General features: G+C 36.5%; 1 non-coding gene across 1 annotated transcript; it reads left to right on the top strand.

Moving 5' to 3' along the window:
- The first annotated feature begins 909 nt into the window (after window positions 1–909).
- LOC141703715 (small nucleolar RNA R71) lies at window positions 910–1,016 on the top strand. The gene has a single exon (XR_012567649.1). It is a non-coding gene; the product is annotated as a small nucleolar RNA R71 (small nucleolar RNA).
- Window positions 1,017–21,157: the final 20,141 nt, after the last annotated feature.

The raw sequence follows: 21,157 nt of genomic DNA, 5'->3' as shown, positions 1-21,157 counted from the left end.
TTCTCCCCTGTATTAGCCTCAGGCAGAGTGTGTTCAACAGTAGTCTTCCTTGGTTCCGCCGCTTTCTCCCTTTGCTTAGATTCTTCATCTCTAACTTCAGCTTCGACTTCTTTTGCCTTTTCAGCATCAGCTACTTTTCCAGACCTTAAGGTAATAGCCTTGACTTGCTCTTTAGCTTCCTTCATGCCTGGTACTTCCGTGTCACTGGGAAGAGTGCCAGGTTGACGATTGAGCACTGCATTGGCTAATTGACCGATTTGATTTTCCAAGGTCTTGATAGAAACCGCCTGACTCTTGCACAACAGCTTAAGTTCCTCAAAATCAGCACTAGTAGGTACAGCTGCACTTCCCTGTTGAGGATATGATTGCCTTGTAGCATACTGCTGTGGTTGCTGGAATCCAGGTGGGTTAAACTGTTTACTCACTCCTTGCTGATATGGTGGCTGAATAGCATTCTGATTATTTCCCCAACTGAAATTTGGATGATTTCTGTTGTTAGGATGATAGGTCGCTGGCACAGGCTGCTGTTGTCGCTGATAATTATTCACATACTGAACAGATTCGTTGACAAGAGAACACTGATCCGTAGCATGAGAACCTGCACAAAGCTCACAAACCATAGCTATTTGATTAACTCCATACGTAGCCAAAGAATCAACCTTCATTGATAGCGCTTGGAGCTGGGCTGCAATAGCGGTGGCTGCATCAACTTCCAGAATACCTGCTACTTTGCCTGATGTCATCCTCTGAGTTGGGTTTTGATGCTCATTTGCAGCCATCGTCTCAATAAGATTGTACGCCTCAGTATAGCTTTTAGCCCATAAGGCGCCTCCAGCTGCTGCATCGAGCATGGGCCGAGATTGGGCCCCCAAACCATTATAAAAACCAGTGATTACCATCCAATCCGGCATTCCATGATGTGGACATTTTCTCAACATTTCCTTGTAGCGTTCCCAAGCCTCGCACATAGATTCTGTAGGTTGCTGCGCAAACTGAGTAAGAGCACTCCTCATAGCAGCAGTCTTTGCTATTGGATAAAACTTCACCAGAAACTTTTGCGCAAGATCTTGCCACGTAGTGATTGACCCAGCTGGTTCAGAATGTAACCAGTCTTTAGCCTTATCCCTCAGTGAGAATGGGAAAAGCCTCAACTTGATAGCCTCATCAGTCACGCCATTATACTTAAAAGTGCTGCAGATCTCGACAAAATTCCTTATGTGCATGTTGGGGTCTTCAGTTGCCGCTCCTCCAAAAGAAACAGAATTCTGCACCATCTGAATAGTGCCCGGCTTGATTTCAAAGGTGTTAGCTTGAATAGCCGGATGAAGGATGCTTGACTGAATGTCATCAATTTTAGGCCGAGAAAAATCCATAAGAGCTGGATCAGCTTGAACAATACGATCTCCCATGTTTACTGGTTCTTTCTGCTCAGTTCCTGAATCCGAATCCTCAAAATCTAACTTCTTCGGTGTATCAAGAACTTCGTCTTTCTCCTCAGCTGTATCTAAGGTCCTCTTGCGAGCACGAGAACGAGTTTGCATAAACGTTTGCTAAAGTACCTGAAACACAACCGAAAAGAGTAATTAACTACTACGTCCTAATCACTGAGTCCTAATGACCAATGATGGTAAGTACATAAACTAAACAAATACGCCGAGTCCCCGGCAGCGGCGCCAAAAACTTGTTAGGGCAAAATCACGCACTAATATTCACGCAAGTATACGCGTTCGCAAGTAATATAGAATACTTTCTAGTTCGTTCCCTCAGAGACTCAGACTAAGTTATTGTCTAATTAAACTCACTCACCAATGTATGATTACTTCTCAATGTTAAGATAATAACACTTAAAATTGTTGATTAAATATTAACTATAATTAACTACTTAATTAACCACTTAACTAACACTTCAATTTATCAATAATAAAACACTCATGAGATCACAACTTCATTATTACTTCCTTCTATAGCCATTGTTATTACCTTTAGCATGTGACAGTGATGATATTAATCGAATAACACGAAACTGATAAAAGCCAACTTTCATTGTACTAATACCATTCTACCAAACATCCACAATTAAGATAAAAGTTGAATAGTCATCAATTATGTTGAGTTCCTATATGTCTACAGAAATTGACAACACAACGATTTAAGCACAAGTTATTCCTTTTGATTACATAGGGCAAATAAAACTGTTAGAGTTACCCATTAATCATGCACAACGTACATGAACCTATGCTAGCATGACAAGTTCTAAATCTCAAGATCCACCGTCGCTTCACAAGAGATTAACACCCTATCTTATATGTTCGCGACGCACATAAGACGAATACGCACAACCAATACTAGATATCATGCAATCATCACACACTAAAGTATTAAATAATTAACTAAATAATTCCATAATAAATCCATTGCAACCCCATGATCACGATTAGCCCATAATAGAACTTATCGCCATCATGGGTTCATATGAAATCATGATAACAAACACAAGAAAATAATAACTAAACTAATTATATTAAAACAGAGTACGTCACAAGAGTAAATAAGTCAAAGCAAGAAAACTAGCATCCAACGTTACAACAAAACAAGAATCACAAGAATATATGCTTCCTCTTCGTTGCGGTGTGCTAAATCGGTCTTCTTCCTTATCTCCTTCGCTTCTTGCAAAACACAATCTAAAACATAATCTCCTCTTAATACTCTTTGAAAAATGTCTCAAATCTACTTATATAATAGTCCCATAAAACTCAGATTACATAGAAGTTGGAAGCCAAACAGAAATAGAAGTCTAAAATAATTCAGCTTTTTCCCCGACCCTGCGCGACCGCTCAGCATTTCTGCGCGGGCGCGCAGGACCCTACTGGAAAATTTCCAGGTTTGCTCTGTTTCTTTGCCGTAATCTGCCCGTTCTTTTCCTCTCGCAATGGTGAACACATGCCAAGGCTTATTCTTGATGATTCCTCCTCCGAAATGCAACTAATACCCTGAAATGCATAAACACTAGAAAAATGCATCAAATACACAAAATACTTGATTTCAAGACACCAATTTAAGCCATTTTAAGACGTTCTAAGTGGTATAAAATGCCACTTATCAAGGATCAGTAGACCCATCAAATTCTGGAGGTTTAACTGACTGAAACTGCTTAAAAGTAACAACAGGTTGAGGCTCAGGGCGAGGTGGTTGTTGTATCTGCTGTTGCTGATGCTGCATCTGCTGTTGCATCATTACCATCTGTTGTTGCATCAGATGGAACATTTGGTTCATGGTTTCATTAGTCTGGCCTTCGGAATTGTTGTTAGAGGTCTCAGCCCTAGTCTTTCTTTTTGGTGCCATCTTCTTCTGATAATAAAATAGATGATATTTATTTAACAGTTTCATAAACAATTGACAGTCTATAAGAAAACAATTTATCCGATATTAATAACATAATTTATATAAAGAAAACAGTTGCTGAATATAAAAACTAGAAATGTAAGCAGTTAAATAAAATGGTTGTCCTTTTCTGTTTTTGTTTTTTTTTCAATAGGGATTATAGTATGGAAAACTGTAAAGCAATAAAGTGAAAGTAAATGCTGTAAAACTGTAAAGAATGAAATTTAAATAAAAGAAATTTGAAAAGTTCAGTTTATATATATATGACACCAGCCTCAGGTGTAAATGCTTGATACAAAAAGTCTCGCTCCGCTGGAAGTCATCGGGGCTACAAGTCATACTACTACTACAGGTCAAAACCTACTACAGGTTAAACTACTAGTACATACATGCACACTACTCACTAGGTTATACTATGCAACCTCTATATACATCTATACTCTGAAGTCACTGTCTCAACTGTCCCTGACTCAGAACCCTGGTGGCACGTGACTCAACTCCTCCTGTAATGCCTCTAGCACTGCCTCGGTAAGTCCCAATGCTCTACGATATGCTGTCTCTACACCAATATCCTGCTGTCTCAGATCCATAAGCTGCTGAGAACTAACTCGGTGGATCTGACGTAACCTCTCCCTCAGTATGTAATCTGATCGTAATGCTCGGACGGGATCATCTGCCTACGTCTCAAACAATCCAAGGGTCTCTCTGCACTGGTTCAGCCATCGAACCCTCTCCTCTCTCTCCGCCTGAAAATGCTGATAAGTAACTGTATGATGCTCACTAAGATCCTTGCTAGAACCTCGAGAAGGTAACGACCCATCGACTACTATCTCATCCATAAACTACTGTTGTGGAAACTGATATACCCCGGCAACAGGGGCATAACTAGCTAAAGGGGCAGGAAATAAGATTGGCTGCTCCATAGGTGCATACACTGGTGGCTCTGCCTCTGGCTCCATCTGTGGAATATATGGAATCTCAGGCCGCGGTACTGGAATCTGCGGCTCTAAGTCATCCCACTGTGGAAGATCAATCATATCAGGAACATCAAATATCGGAAACTCCAAAAGTGGAAAGTCAGGCATCTCTGGCTCAAAATAAGGGAAATAATCAACAAAGTCTGGTACCTCTAGTGAAGGTGGTATCTCTGGTGCTGGTCCAGGTGGTAATGGTGGAGGTGGTGGCAATGGAGGAAAAATCTGCACTGATGTTGGGGCTAGTACTGGGTCTGACTCAGTCCGCTCTGACGAAGAAGCCATCTAATAATATACCAAAGAAAAGAAAAGGTCACTAAACAATTCTAAGATTTATACTTCCCTATTCTAATCTGACCTAAATCCTAACACTATTCTTCCTAATCTGACTATCCCTATCTTATGTGATCTCTCTATCATATCTTAATCCTAATGTTCTTATTTTCAGGGTCCAAACCTACAGCTCTGATGCCAAACTGTAACGCCCTCCAGACCCGGGGTATAAGTCTGGGGGTTACGAGCTAATCACCAAACCTGTACAAGCTTATTAATAAATAATAAAGAAATGAAACTAAACCCCTTAACAACTACCAGGACCTTTTTAGGTTGAAGTATGAAAATAAGAACCACTAACTACTTTTATTATAAACTAACATTTAAAATCTCACAAACTTTCTTTATTACAAACCATTGTCTAATTCATTTTAAACTAAGTTCAGCTTTTATTCAAACACACATACTATCTATCAACACTCTACCTGCTCGGGCAACTCAAAGCTTTCTTCCTGGATTGGGATCCACACCTTGGGTATAAGAGGATCCTGATGCTTGACCCGCTTCTTTACCACTCGTGTCCTGACGGGTTTCATATTCCTTCTTAACTGAAAACAATAAGGTGAATAACAACAAAAAGGGGTGAGCCAAAATTGCTCAACAAGTCTACAAAATATACACAATGTTAAAGTAATATAACTGAATCCGTATCCAAGGTATATCTGCAAAGATATAACCTCATAAGAATCAAAAGAAGGCCATTGCTGGCGAATACAAACGAACTACACTGGACTCAAGTTCGCAGCTATATCCTGCTGATCAGCCAGGATACAGTGCAGATCTATATCTCACTATATAGATCCCGTCGGGCACCTAGGCACTACGGCTCATCTCAAGGATCCGGTTATGTCCCGGTCCTTAGGATTAAGTAAACTTAATCCCTAAAAGTAATGTTATCCAGTCCCTGGAATAGTAACCGGAACAATCGGTATACTTTGATATATTCTAATCACCAGAATATATCAATAATTGTGAGTAACAATTAAAATATGAATAATAAATTCAAATCAAAAGAATAATTCAAGAATCGAACTGAGATATGAATAAAGGAATTAAAGTAATGCAAATGTAATAAGAATCTGAAGAGAATATCACTATTCTGGAAAATAGAATAGGGGAGAAACTTGCCTTCTGAGCGACTTACTGCAATTCAATCACTTCTGTCTATCCCCTACTTGACCTGCCTTACTGGCTTAGTTTCTGTTAGCAAAATAGACTAGTTAATTCATTTTGTACTTCGGTTGCACCTTAAATCGACTTCATTTTGTTCCTACTATCTACCCATACGTTTATATCCAACTCGAATATTACATATAAGCAAGTAAGACTCGATTAACCACATAATAGACATAAGCACATAAGCACATAAGCACATAATCGTTTTTATAGTTAAAATAATTTTTCTATAAATTTTGGAGTTAAAATGAAGAAGTTATGATTTATCGAAAATTATGTGATTAATTATCGAAATAATTAATCACTTTTTAAATGTTCAATAAATAAATAACTAATAAATAATTAATAGATAATTATTTACTAATTTAAAATAATTAATCCCTAATTATTAGGATTAATCATAATTTTATTACAAATATTTACAACTCATCGTTATTTATTCGATTAGATCGATTATTTATAAATAAATAATCGATATCCTTAACTGGTACGTTAATTATTAATCAATTGAGTCATTATTCGAATCATAATCCAACTCAACAATCAATTACTCGTATAAATACGAGCTACACACTATTCTCGAATACTACCAAACTAATATATTATTATTGGAATTTAAACGATTCGTTAATCAATTAATTATCGGTATTTAATTATACGATACGAACAATTACTGCAATATTATTCGAATAACTAACGCTCGAATAATAATTCTCACTATCGAATCACTATTCGCAATATTAACTAATTATCGAATTATTAATCATATTATTTAATTATTTTTAATCCTTATTTATTAATTAATTACCTAATTAGTAATTAATTAGATAACTAATAAATAATTAGATAAATAATTAAATAATTAATTAAATAATTACATACGAATTTATAATTTAATAAAATAATTCAGGAATTAATAATACTATTTTTCAGAATTTAAAACTAATTTTTATCTAATTATTAGAATTATTAAAACTAATTTCTAATTTTCAGAAAATAAAATAAATATATAAAAATCCAGAAACATGAAACTGATTTCAGGGTTTAGGTTTTTAGGATCAAACCCGGGTCGATTTCCAGGTTGCAAACCGGGTCGAACCCGGGTCGCTCAAGAACAAGGTCGGCCGGACGGAACCCGACACCGGCGGCCTCGTTTTCCGGTGAACCAAAACGAAGAGCAACCAACACGATTCCAGGCTCGTTCTGCTGCGTTTTTGTTCGATAATCAAGCCCAGCATCTTCCCTCGTCCATCTCCTTCTTCGTTCAACGAGCATAACGTCGGGAAAACAAGGAACAGCGGCGGCGACGTCGTTCTCCGGCGAGCACGAATTCAACACGAAACCCAGCAAACCCGGTAACAATCGACAGGAAAAACGACGATCTAAACACTCGTAATCATCAAATCATCAAACAATAACCAGAAATTCAAACCCGAATTCAAGATTAAAACCCGAAAATATGAATAGAAATTTGATCAATCAACCATGAAAAACAACTACATAATCAAAAACTAGAGATCATAAGCTTCAAAACGAGTACTCACATGACTGATTTGGACTCCGGAATCACCTTCAAATTTAGCTTTGATTCTCTGCCTGTTCTTCACCAACATAAACCCTAATTCCCTTTTCTTTTTCTATTTTCTGATTATTTCTGATTTTTAATTAAAATTAACTGAAAAATTAACAATAAATCAGGTATTTATATTTATGAAAATAATACCCCTAAGTAAAATTAAAGGTCTAATTACACTCCTAATAAAAATATTTGGCCCCAATTTTTATAATTTTTTGGTATTAATATTGAATTTTTAAATATTCAATAAATACAAAATTAATGTTAAAAATTCCCAAAAATTGTAAATATTACAAAAATGCAAAGAAAAATGATATAAATAATTTCATGATCATATAAAGATAAAAATGTGATATTTGTGGGGTTTTTGGTACCCGAAGGGGCCCGGAAAAGTCGTTTTTCGCGAAAAAGGTCAATTTGTAAAACGTCTAGGGGTTCAGAATAGTGATATGGTATAGGGCATTTTTGGCAAAATAGGGCCAGTGATTTTGTTTGAAATACGGGCTTTTAAAACATGGTTTTGAGCTGTACGGGTTTTGATATAAGATATCTAACTTGCAATAAAACACTCAATAAATATCCAAAATACGTTTGGATCAAAACAGATAACACGTAACACGTAACAATTAGGGTTTAATGACTCAACACATTTAATCACATAAAAATGACATATTAATACAAATATTTTATTATAAAGATGATATAATACAACGTAAATTTCCCGGTTGTTACAATTTTGGTCCATATTTAGGTTCTAATTAACCATGTAAGTCACTTTTCTCCATATTAGAGTCATTTTGCACCCTATATGAGTCACTTGCCACCATATATTTGTACAATTAACATGTTAACATCATATACATCCAATTTGACATCCTGTTACCACCTCTTAGTTCCACTTTCATACAGGTCAATTTTGTTCCACATTTTGCTTCTAATCAACCATGTAAGTCACTTTTCACCATATATACAACAATTAACATGTTAAAATCATACACATCCAATTTGACATCATTTTACCACCTATTAATGCCACTTCCATATAAGTTAATTTTGTTCCACATTTTGGCTCTAATTAACAATGTAAGTCACTTTTCACCATATTACAGTCACTTTGCACCCTATAATTAACATGTTAACATCATGTACATGCAATTAGACATCCTTTAACAACCTGTTGGTACCCCTTTGGTACAAGTCAATTTTGGGCCACATTTTGGCTCTAATCAATCATGTAAGTGAATTCTCACCATATTAGAGTCACTTTGCACCTTATAAGAGTCACTGTAACACCCCCAGATCCGGGGTCGGGGATCCGGGTTGTCACGGTCTTTCTTTCCACAATATCACTTCACTTAATTAATAATAAATAATCTCATGCTGTGACCCCACACTAACACTCACCACAACTCGTTATAGTCTCAGAGATGAAATTGAAATAAGTACAAGTCTTTGAATCCACCATTTAAAAGTTATTACAACCCAAAATGATTACTTGATAAATTTACAGTTAATTGCCATTATCTGCCACAAGTTATAATTATACATAATTTGATTCTCAAAAGTAGATGGTCTGAACTACAATGGATCTACCTCTGCAGCTATAGCATCTACAACATCATCGGGAAGACGCGGGACGCTTCCCACGCGCTTGCGCTGGGTCTGCTGGAGTCTGGCCATCTCTCCTAACTGTTGTTGTGTGATGAAGAAATAAAGCAAGAGTGAGCCTTACAGCTCGCAAGATAATACATAGTGATAACAATAATATAAGTATCTAAATGGATACTTAATAGAATCTCTATCATGAGTAAGGTAATTACTTACTGGATATAAGTTTTAAAAGAAGATGAAGTTACCAATTACTTCACTATACTTATACAATTTTTTTTAGAAATCTACTTGAACTACTACTGTTCAAAGTATAATAAGATTCACGAGGTCATCCCATAGATGAGACCACAAATAAAACTTGAAAATATTTGATCTTTGAAATATTTTGAAAAGAGATGAAGTTACGAGATACTTCATTCAATGGATACACCAGTAAAAATGTTTGACCCTGTCAATGCTTCGGCAACCACCCATTAGTAGCCTTTCAATCGAAATGCTACGGGTAGTGTTGCAGAATTATCCAAATGGATGATGAACTCATTACGGGAGTTTACCGCGCCAGGAAGACCACTTACGATGATCAGTCGTAGTAGTACAACCCCACCATTTTCTACATGTAGAGGAGAACCTGTCGGATTTACTTGTCAACCGAACACTGAACTCCTAAGGAATGGACCGCCTTAGCGGAACTTCCAGGCCATTTGGGCCAATATGATAAGGCTGGGCCGGCGCTACTCGACCACTTACGCCACTCCTAGTTCAGATGAAATCGATGACTCTGAAACGTAAAGCTCGTTCCCCCTTTTCCCAAGTAGAAACTTGTTGATACGGCTTCACCAAGAAGTCGTATCTAGTTGGAAAGGAAAACTCACCGATATTTCCCAGGCGATGCCTGTTAATGGATTAACTTGTTCCAAGAATTTTACTTCCCGAATATTGGGTAAGTAATCAAAAACTCTTTTACCAAGACAGCAACCTTGTTGCGAATATAAAATACACCACAGAGCCTGATTCCCCAGGTTTTGAGCGAGTATTTAAATCCCCTTAAAAAGGAAGATCTTAAATATAAAAATGAGTTTTGGGATCCGCTCTAACTTTTAAAAATCATTTGAAGACTCGAAAACACTTTAAAGAGTGTTTGGAGTAAAACTGATTTAATGAAGTAAATCAGTCCCCAGTATATTTAGAAAATAACTGAATATTATTATTTAAATAATATTCCCATAAAGAATAATCTTTATAAAAATAATTAAAGTAAAAGTATTAAAACTTATACTTGAAACGAGTATTAAATAATCAAAGATATACTTATATGAAAGTATTATCTTTATTGGAATAATCGAAAATAAGTTTGATTATTGACACCTTATTCGTTAATAAAATAAAGAATATATTGCAGTAATAAGCGGAGTCATAATACCTCGAATGAATATTATAAATAATATTCATAAAATAAAGGAGTCATACATCCTCAAATGAATATCCAAGTAATATCCAATAATAATATAAAAGAGTCATAAGCCCTCGAATGAATATTCAGAATAATATTCAATAATAAAATAAAGTTAAAGTTATCGAATAAACCTTATTCGATTAATAGTTTGGAAAACTATAACCATATATATATATAAATATATATATATATATCCATATCCATATATACAAAATCTACTCGGGATCCTCGACTCCCGGTTTTAGAAAATATTTTCACCTTTGGGTCCCTATACTACGGGTATATGCAAGTTACCGCTATCCTCTATCATAGGTATTATCAACTGAACCAACAGATATATATATATGGAAAGAATGCGAAACAGGCATGCATATATATATACCATAGCAGCATGCTTCAATATATTGCATCATTTGCTAATTAACCAACATGCATCTATCGCAAGATAATGCAAATACATATATTCATCACAACAACAGTTATAACGGGTAGAAAACTTGCCTGAGCGACTTGGGGGTGAGAAAGGCTCGGGATGAGTCTGATAACCTATAAACAACAAGTAAGTTGGAATTAAACCAAAGTCACTTGTAAATCTATACTTTAACTAACTTAGACTCTAACGCTTGTTTTGCGCTCACTGATTTGCTTAAGTCACTCGGGTACCCTCGGCTCCACCATTTTTAATAATTTAACCTTTACGAGTTTTAAAGCGATTCCTTTGCGAGTGTCTTACCAACTGCCTAACACACTTACCATAAATGTTTCATACATTAATTAACCCTTTTTGGTCTTTAACCTATGTTTCAAAGTAAGGCGAGGGAAAAAGTTTCGTTCGCGAAACGCCGTTACTTGAAACGGTCGTTTCTCCTAAACCGTGCATCGGAATCGAACGAACTACATATCAAAACGAAGCTCGTAACATGAGCTATCTAAAAATGGCAGTGGTCATAATCTATCAGGGGGTTCTCGGGTCCTAATGCTATGCACAAAAACAGTCCAAAGAAAATCGGACGTTACGACAGCTATGTTTACGCGATTTCCCAATTTTTAACCATTCAAAACCAACCACAAACCAACCTCAAATCCAACATACAACCAACATCCATCCTCATCTCATCATAACAACCCCAACCAATTCAATTTAATCATCATACTTATGCCTAAACTTAACTTTAATCATACTTAAGTTCTTTTAATCAAAACCACAACATTTACCATTCCATTTCACTACCATTCCAAATCCCAAACTCTAAATCACAACAACAAGCTACAATATCATCCTACTAATAAAAATCATCTTATAATATATAGGAATCTAGGGTTTGGAGATGGTATACCTTCCTTGAAGTGGTGGGATGAGCTAGGAAGCCTTAAGAAGCTTTGAGAAGTCTTAGGAAAGCTTGGATCTTCAAGAAAAACAATAAAACTTCAAGTTAAAAAACTTGAAAACACTATTCATAGTCTTCTTCTTTGATTAAATGAAGAAGATTGAGAAGGAATTGATGGCTTAAACTCATGGTATAGCCCTAACTAAGCATGAAGATGATTAGGGAATTTACTCACCAATTTAGGAAGCTTGGATCTTGAATTTTTGAAAATTCTTGCCTAATGAATAGTAAAAAGCCGAGAGCTTCAAGAACAAAGCCTTGGTTGCTTTTTGATTTTTGATGAAAATGATTTTTGCTTGGCTTGGTTGCTTGGTTTTTGTGCTTGCTTTAGTCAATTACCTTCTTGCCCTTGAATTTGTGTGGTTACAAAGCCACCACACCTCCTTCCTTCCCATGTCATGCTTATGTCATCCTCATGATGTCATCCTCCCTTCCTTGTCCTCTTTCTATTGGTTGGATGACATCATTCCCACTAATCCCTTTGATTAACTTCCTAATCGTTTGCCTAATGACCGCTGATCTGTTATACGGTTCGCTTAACTTTCGTTCTCGTTTATCGTTTGAAGGATCATACCCGGGATCTTATTACTTAGGTTCCCTTAACCTTTCTCAATACATTATATTCCTTTTTATGATCCTCTATTATAATCCTTTAATTTAAATCCTTTTTATCCTGTTACCTTATACTCAATTCTCTCCGTATCTTGTGGATTTCCGGGAAAAACCAAAGTGTTCGGAATTGGATTCTGACGATCTTTACATACACTTATATACTTCATAGAGTACTAATAATATCCCAGAATATCCATAACAGAACCCCTACATAGTGTGGCGTGAAAAGTTTTCTCATTCAGCTAAAACACTATTCACAAGGGTTACAAAAAGTTGAAAATTTTGGGGTTATTACAGTCTCCCCTCCTTAAAAGGATTCCGTCCCGGAATCAAATAGAAAACAAATGGGGGTACTTTTCTAGCATTGTGCTCTCTAGTTCCCAAGTTGATTCTTCCACATTATGATTCTGCCATAGTACTCTGACTAGCTTGATCACTTTGTTCCGAAGTGTAAGTCATATGTCATAGACCTATTTGTATATTCGAGGATTCAACTCAACTCAAATAAGAATGTAATAAGTAAATAGTGGATCTACCGTCAGAGAGATCTCGCAAAGTAATATCTGTCAAAGGATTCAGAGACAATGTTCATCTACAGACTTGAGGAGTTAATTCACTGGAAGAAGTTCAAGAAATTGATCATGCCTCAGTGATATAAGTCAAGATTGTGGATTTATTCAAGTGACAGAGATCTCGTCAGAGTATCATTAATTACAAGGATTTAATCTGAAGAAAATCAAAGTGTCAGAGTCAAGACATGAAGAAACGTCACGGAAGTTAGTCACTCATGAACCAGACAGTACATCGAGTGTCAACGTTGAAGTGGCGGAATTGATTCATAATTTTCAGTGATTTTCAGAAGATTTGCAGAAGAATGGTTGCTGCTCAAGACTAGAATTAATTCTCTATTAATTAATTAATTCATCTAATTTAATTAAGAAAATAAATTATATCTGCGAAGAATAATTTATTTATTAATTGAATTAATTGATTAATTAATTCTGAATTAATTTTAGGAATTTTCAGAAGTTTAATTGGATTAAATTCAAGTCTTAAATCAGCAAGACAAATGGAAATGAACTAGCATGACAATCTGGATTGTCATACCGATTGTCATGCCAAGTCATTTCCATTGTCATACCGAAAGTTACTCTAGGAGGATGATTGTCTTGCTAGTTCATTCTGATTGTCATGCTAGTTCATTCTGATTGTCATGCTAGTTCATTCAGATTGTCTTGCTAGTTCATTCAATTGTCTCACCGAAAGTCTTGCCAGCTATAGGATTGTCATGCCAAGTCAATTCTATTCGTTTGTTGATTTAAATAGAAGCAGAGAAGCAGCATATCATTTGATCATACACACAAGTCAAGAACAGAGCAGCCGCCTTGAAATATAACATTCTTCATCTGCAGAAATTCAAGATCAATTTCTAGTTTGTTAATGTTAAATCCAAACCACTAGAATTATTTATCTTGTTCTTGTGTAACAATCTAGCGGATTAAAATCCCTAGAACTTAATCTCAAATCGCGTTTAGCATTTGATTCTAATTATTGCAAAAATAGAAAAAGTTCATGTCGAATTTATTCTAAATTTGTGATAATTGATTTGAGATTAATACCTTGTAATCGATACAGTTGTTGTAACACCTTTCAAGTTTAATAATATTTTTATTTAACTTGAATTTTGTTTCACATTTTTTATTCCGCATTTTATTCGATTATTTGGTAACGTTTGTATTCAACCCCCCCTTCTACAAACACATTGGGACCCAACAATTGGTATCAGAGCCTTCTGATTAACGAACAAATCAAGATCCTAGACTTTTGTGATTTTTCAACTCTTTGAATTTTTATTCATTCAAAAATTCATAATGACTTCACATAAAGTTGGAACCGTTAAAATTCCACAATTTGATAAAGAGAATTATATCATGTGGAAGAAGAAGATGCTATTATTTTTACAAGTTGCTAATCCCAAATATTCAAACTTGTTAAAGAAGGGTATAAAAACTCCGATGGTTATTGAACCGGAGGTAATAATAGATGGTGTGGTGACTACTGAAGCTAGAACCTATCCAAAAGAGCCCGAAGATTTTACTCCTGCTGAGAAGGAAGAAACCTCCTTGGATGCCAGCCTTCAATTAATATTAATTGATTCCCTTGATCCTTTGATGAACAGACATGTGATGAACTGTAAAAATTCTAAACACATGTGGGAAACTATTGAGGTAATTAATGAAGGCACAGAGGAAGTTAGGGAGAACAAGTTGGAAATCCTAACCTCTGAATATGAACATTTCAAATCAAATCCAGGAGAAGGAATTACTGAAGTGTTTGAGAGGTACAATGCGTTGATCAACAACCTGAACATCAATGGAAAGTATTATTCAATCAGGGAGGTCAACAAAAAGTTCCTTTTAACACTACCAGCTCATCTTGAACATAGAATCACTGCCATTAGAGAAGCTAGAGATCTGAGTGAGATTTCTTTGGACAGGCTCTATGGAGTGTTAAAAACCTATGAGTTGGAGCAGATTCAACAGAAGGAAGTCTACGGGAAGGATAGGATGGTCAGCACATCTACTGCACTTGTAGCTGAAGGTCAACAACAACAACAATCTCAACAGTTAGAAAGAATGGTACAGTTTTCCAAGGGTGAGGAAAATGAGTTAGTAGCAGAATATGATCCTCCTACTACAAATCAATCAAGTGATGATTTTTATTCCTTGGAAGAGCTGGAGCAATTGGAAGATGAGTCAATGGCCCAAATTGTCAAGAGATTCTCCCATGTCAGATTCAAGAGGAATCCCAAGCTTAAGTACAAGTCCAACTACAACAAATTCCAGAAAGGTGGATCTTCATCCTTTAACACCAGCAGTGGTGGATACAAAACAGGGATGGTTGATCGGAGCACCATCAGATGCTATAACTGCAATGAGTTGGGACACTTTGCCACAGAATATAGGAAGCCAAAGCAAGTAAGAAAGAACTCTGAAAGGGCTTATCTGGCAAAGGGAAGAAGCTGGGATGATACTGACAGTGAAGATGAAGATGAAGGAAATCTTGCTCTTATGGCTGTTGATGGAAAAACTTCATCGTCAAGAATAGAGGTAAAACTTTCTGATGCTGAAATGGTTTATCATCTAAGAGGTAACTTAGATTGTGCACGTCGTGATAATGAACTGTTAAGTTTACAGATCACAGACCTTGAGAAAGAGGTCAATGAATTAAGACTTGTGCACATTAATCAAGACAAATTAAAAGAACAGGTATCTTTTCTAGAGAATAGAGTTGACTGTTATAGAAAACTCGAAACTATTCTTAAAGACAAGATCACCGGTCTTGAGACTAAGGTTAGAGCCTACTTCAATTCTTGTTCGAAGGCTAAAGAGTTCTACAGTAAGCAAGCTGTTAATCAAACATCTGGAATAGGTTATGATTACAATGTTGCTATTGGAGAATTAGGCATAAACTCCCCTCCTCATGTCTGTGCTAAAGGGAGGGAAGTACCACATGTGCTTAAGGGTGTTGATGAACCCCTCTATAAAGCATCAATTGCTGAACCATTTGATGCGACCTCTTCTGTTATTCAAGAAGAAATACGTGCTGAAGATCATGCTAATGAGAAGATTGTTTCCAAGTCAAGTGAGTCGAAAGTTCCAGTCAAAGTTGTGAAAGCAACTGAGACTAACTCAGACACACATGAGTTGGATAACAATAATGCCATGTCTACCATGCATAAATTGCCTGCTGTTAATCACTCTCATAAAGCATGTGGTGTTGCTAATTGTATGTCTTGTGCTTTTAATATGATGTATGCTTATTTTAATGGTAAGCATGTGTCTAATGATAAGACTACTCCTCGTCAGCATGTGAATAACAAGAAGCATGATAGGTCTAAGACTGCTAGTCCTTCTAAGGCTAGAAAGGAGACATTTGTGCCTAAGCTTAAACAGAAATTTGTTAAGGCTGTTTACAAGGTCAAATGTTCAGTCATTGAGAAAGTTGAGACAATTAAAATTAAAAATGTTGTTTTGCCTGATAAAGGACAGTTCTACAAGTATGCCGGGCCCAACCAAGTTTGGGTTCCGAAGAAGGTCTAATCCATTTGAAGTGCAGGGCATTAAACAGGTGTAACCGGTAGTGTGGATTCTTGACAGTGGATCATCAAGACATATGACCGGAGATAGAGCCCTGCTATCAAATGTGGATTGAGAAAGCTGGCCCCCTGGTTACCTTTGGAGATAACAGCAAAGGTTTATCCGAGGGATATGGCTGTTTGCAAGCTGGGAATGTTATCATTATAATTTTGTATATTGTGCTAGGTTATTATCAGGAAGCAGTATCTAACATATAGCACCAGTGACGAGACTTGAGAATATTACGACATATCAGGCACCTGCTGCACATTACACTTGGAATTGGACTCTAGTAAGATGTGTACAAGTGTACTCCTGGTTGGTGAGTTAAAAGAGGAAGTCAGTACACCACAGTTCATGGACTTTGCAGCTGCATATCTATTGGACTATGCAATCTCTTCTTCACAATCTCACTTCAGGTTGGTATGAACTAGTATACTGCTCAAGCAATCATCAAGGACATGGTATGGCACTCTAACAGAAGTTATAATTTTATATGAACTAGTAGAGTCGTCATATAATGCAACATAACAATTAGTATCTAAAGTACTTGACAAGTATCGGTCAATGATATCTTGTTAACATTATGTTGCAGATATTTGTAAGCTTTTGACATGAATGAGAATTACTTAGACTTTACCCTAAGTGATCAATGTTTTATCAAAAACTCATTCATATTGAAAAACAAAATCAAACTTCTTTCTACATTAGTGATTTCTTATTTCATGTAAAATCTTTTGAAATCACTATTGTAAATCATTTTCTCTCTATTACCATATGTTCTATGATACAGGTTCAGTCTCCTATGACTTTCTTTCATTGACAGTCATGAGGTTGAAAACCCACAACATCTATCCCAGACTGTAAAGACAAACACAAAAACAGAACCAACCAACACTCTTTTACCACTAAAAGTAGTATGAATGAGCGTAAGGGAGATAGTGCCTAGTGCACCACATAAGGAAGGTTCTGTAGTCAACCCAGTAGCTCTGTCTCCTACATAGATGAGTAGTATTTAAACCGAGACAACTGCTAGCCCCCATACATCTTCTCAAAAAGATGTAATGACTGAAAAGGCACAAAAACAGTTACTAGATTCATTCTCTCAACAGGGTGAGTCTATTGAATTTTGCCTGTCGGCCAAGGTATCCGATGTAGTGTCACCACTTCAAACATAATCAATTCTTGATGCACAAGGAGAGGTTACACACACAAAGGATGAGTTGACGGAAACAAGAGTTTCGACCATTTTAAGGTCAGATTCGATTGTTCAAGGTTCGTTAGTGGACCAATTGCCTTTACAGGTGTTAGGAGAGGATACTGATCCAAAAGCCATATGTCAGTGGTCAGTGTCTACCTCCCCAGGCTTAAATCCCCTGGATGCATCTGCGGATAGTGGATCTGACATAGGTGTAGATCGGCAACTTGTTGACAATGATTCAGATATTACCTGATAAGTCACAAGGAAATGTCTTCACAGACATTAGAAGGGAACTTTGATCTTTATGCTAAATTCGTTGGATCATTGTTTACCTTCCCATAATTCAAATCTGGAACCCTAAAAGGGAAACTAGCAACTTGTAAATTATGACTCAGATTCATCTGACGAGTTTAACAAGGATGGGGATTTGTGAACTCCCATTGCACCACCTGTGACCTCCTTTAAGGATGGCTAAGGTGATTTTCCTTGCAGGTATAGCTGGATTATGGAGCTATGAGAGGAGTGATACACTTGTGAGAATGAGTGTAAACACGAGTGGAGAGAAGAGTGAAACACATGTGAGGTACACTAAACAGAATAACACACTCACAGTGAGGTAGAAAGAGAAACTACTTGTTATTTCTTTTCCAACCAAGTGAAATATGAGAACTCCTTCAGACGACGGCATACATTCCTTCTTTAAGGGGGAGATAAAAGCTTAAGTAATAGTTTGGAGGATTCCTCAACTAAGGGGGAGAAATAGCAGGGAGGAAGAAAAAGATCCTAAAAATGTACACTACACCACACCATTGTTGTTTTTATCTGCGGATCCTATTGTACGGGAGAGGTGGTAAACACAAGGTGATTTCCTAGTAAGGGAAGAAGCTGTTAGGGGAGTACCATTGGTTTTTATCTACGGATCCTATTGTACGGGAGAGGTGGTAAAACGAAGGTGATCTTCTTTAACCAGTTGATTCTCATAGGGGGAGAAGCAAGAGATATGGGCTTCTCAACAGGAAATGTGGTTGTACAAATGAAGATGGAACTACTTGAAGATATGTTCAGACTAGAGGAACATCTACTTGGAATCTGGAAAATGTTAAATCTCATCCAGAAATTTTCTGCTATTTACTTTGCATGTATGTTTATATCTTTTTCTTATTTGTTAGTTGCGTTATCCTCTAGGTATTTGTGTGTTATTGTCTAACAAACAAATAGGGGGAGATTGTAAGTCATATGTCATAGACCTATTTGTATATTCGAGGATTCAACTCAACTCAAATAAGAATGTAATAAGTAAATAGTGGATCTACCGTCAGAGAGATCTCGCAAAGTAATATCTGTCAAAGGATTCAGAGACAATGTTCATCTACAGACTTGAGGAGTTAATTCACTGGAAGAAGTTCAAGAAATTGATCATGCCTCAGTGATATAAGTCAAGATTGTGGATTTATTCAAGTGACAGAGATCTCGTCAGAGTATCATTAATTACAAGGATTTAATCTGAAGAAAATCAAAGTGTCAGAGTCAAGACATGAAGAAACGTCACGGAAGTTAGTCACTCATGAACCAGACAGTACATCGAGTGTCAACGTTGAAGTGGCGGAATTGATTCATAATTTTCAGTGATTTTCAGAAGATTTGCAGAAGAATGGTTGCTGCTCAAGACTAGAATTAATTCTCTATTAATTAATTAATTCATCTAATTTAATTAAGAAAATAAATTATATCTGCGAAGAATAATTTATTTATTAATTGAATTAATTGATTAATTAATTCTGAATTAATTTTAGGAATTTTCAGAAGTTTAATTGGATTAAATTCAAGTCTTAAATCAGCAAGACAAATGGAAATGAACTAGCATGACAATCTGGATTGTCATACCGATTGTCATGCCAAGTCATTTCCATTGTCATACCGAAAGTTACTCTAGGAGGATGATTGTCTTGCTAGTTCATTCTGATTGTCATGCTAGTTCATTCTGATTGTCATGCTAGTTCATTCAGATTGTCTTGCTAGTTCATTCAATTGTCTCACCGAAAGTCTTGCCAGCTATAGGATTGTCATGCCAAGTCAATTCTATTCGTTTGTTGATTTAAATAGAAGCAGAGAAGCAGCATATCATTTGATCATACACACAAGTCAAGAACAGAGCAGCCGCCTTGAAATATAACATTCTTCATCTGCAGAAATTCAAGATCAATTTCTAGTTTGTTAATGTTAAATCCAAACCACTAGAATTATTTATCTTGTTCTTGTGTAACAATCTAGCGGATTAAAATCCCTAGAACTTAATCTCAAATCGCGTTTAGCATTTGATTCTAATTATTGCAAAAATAGAAAAAGTTCATGTCGAATTTATTCTAAATTTGTGATAATTGATTTGAGATTAATACCTTGTAATCGATACAGTTGTTGTAACACCTTTCAAGTTTAATAATATTTTTATTTAACTTGAATTTTGTTTCACATTTTTTATTCCGCATTTTATTCGATTATTTGGTAACGTTTGTATTCAACCCCCCCTTCTACAAACACATTGGGACCCAACACGAAGCACCTGCTCCTTCTTATCCATAATCCTTACTGGCTTCTCCACGTAAGTTAGATCTGGCTGCATATCCACCTGCTCGTACTCCACTATGTGCCTGGCATCCCGATGATACCTCCTTAGCATTGACACATGGAACACATTATGAACTTGTTGCAAATTAGGGGGTAGGGCTAGCTCGTAAGCTAACTTTCCAATCCGTCTTAATATCTCAAAAGGTCCAATGTATCTTGGGCTTAGTTTTCCTTTCTTTCCGAACCTCATTAATCCCTTCCAAGGGGATACTTTCAACAGTACTAAGTCCCCTACTTCATATTCCTTGTCCTTTCGGGCTAGGTCTGCATATTTCTTTTGTCTGTCTTGGGCTGCTACAAGTCGCCCTCTGATAAGATCCACTATATCTTTGGTCCTTTGGACCACTTCGGGTCCGAGCATCTTCCGCTCCCCTACTTCATCCCAGTATAAGGGAGATCGACACCTTCTTCCGTACAGGGCCTCATAAGGTGGCATTCCGATGCTAGCATGAAAGCTATTGTTATAAGAAAACTCGATCAACGGCAAGTGATCATCCCAACTTCCTTTAAGGTCTATTGCACAGACTCTCAACATATCCTCTAATGTCTGGATGGTCCTTTCACTCTGTCCATCCGTTTGGGGATGGTACGCGGTACTCATATTTAACTTGGTCCCCGCACATTCCTGAAAGCTCCTCCAAAATCTGGAGTTGAACCTGGGGTCTCGGTCTGAGACAATGGACGCTGG

Source organism: Apium graveolens, unplaced genomic scaffold, assembly GCF_009905375.1.
Source record: "Apium graveolens cultivar Ventura unplaced genomic scaffold, ASM990537v1 ctg7019, whole genome shotgun sequence".
Taxonomy (NCBI): Eukaryota; Viridiplantae; Streptophyta; class Magnoliopsida; order Apiales; family Apiaceae; genus Apium; species Apium graveolens.
This window is presented reverse-complemented; position numbering and strand designations above follow the sequence as displayed.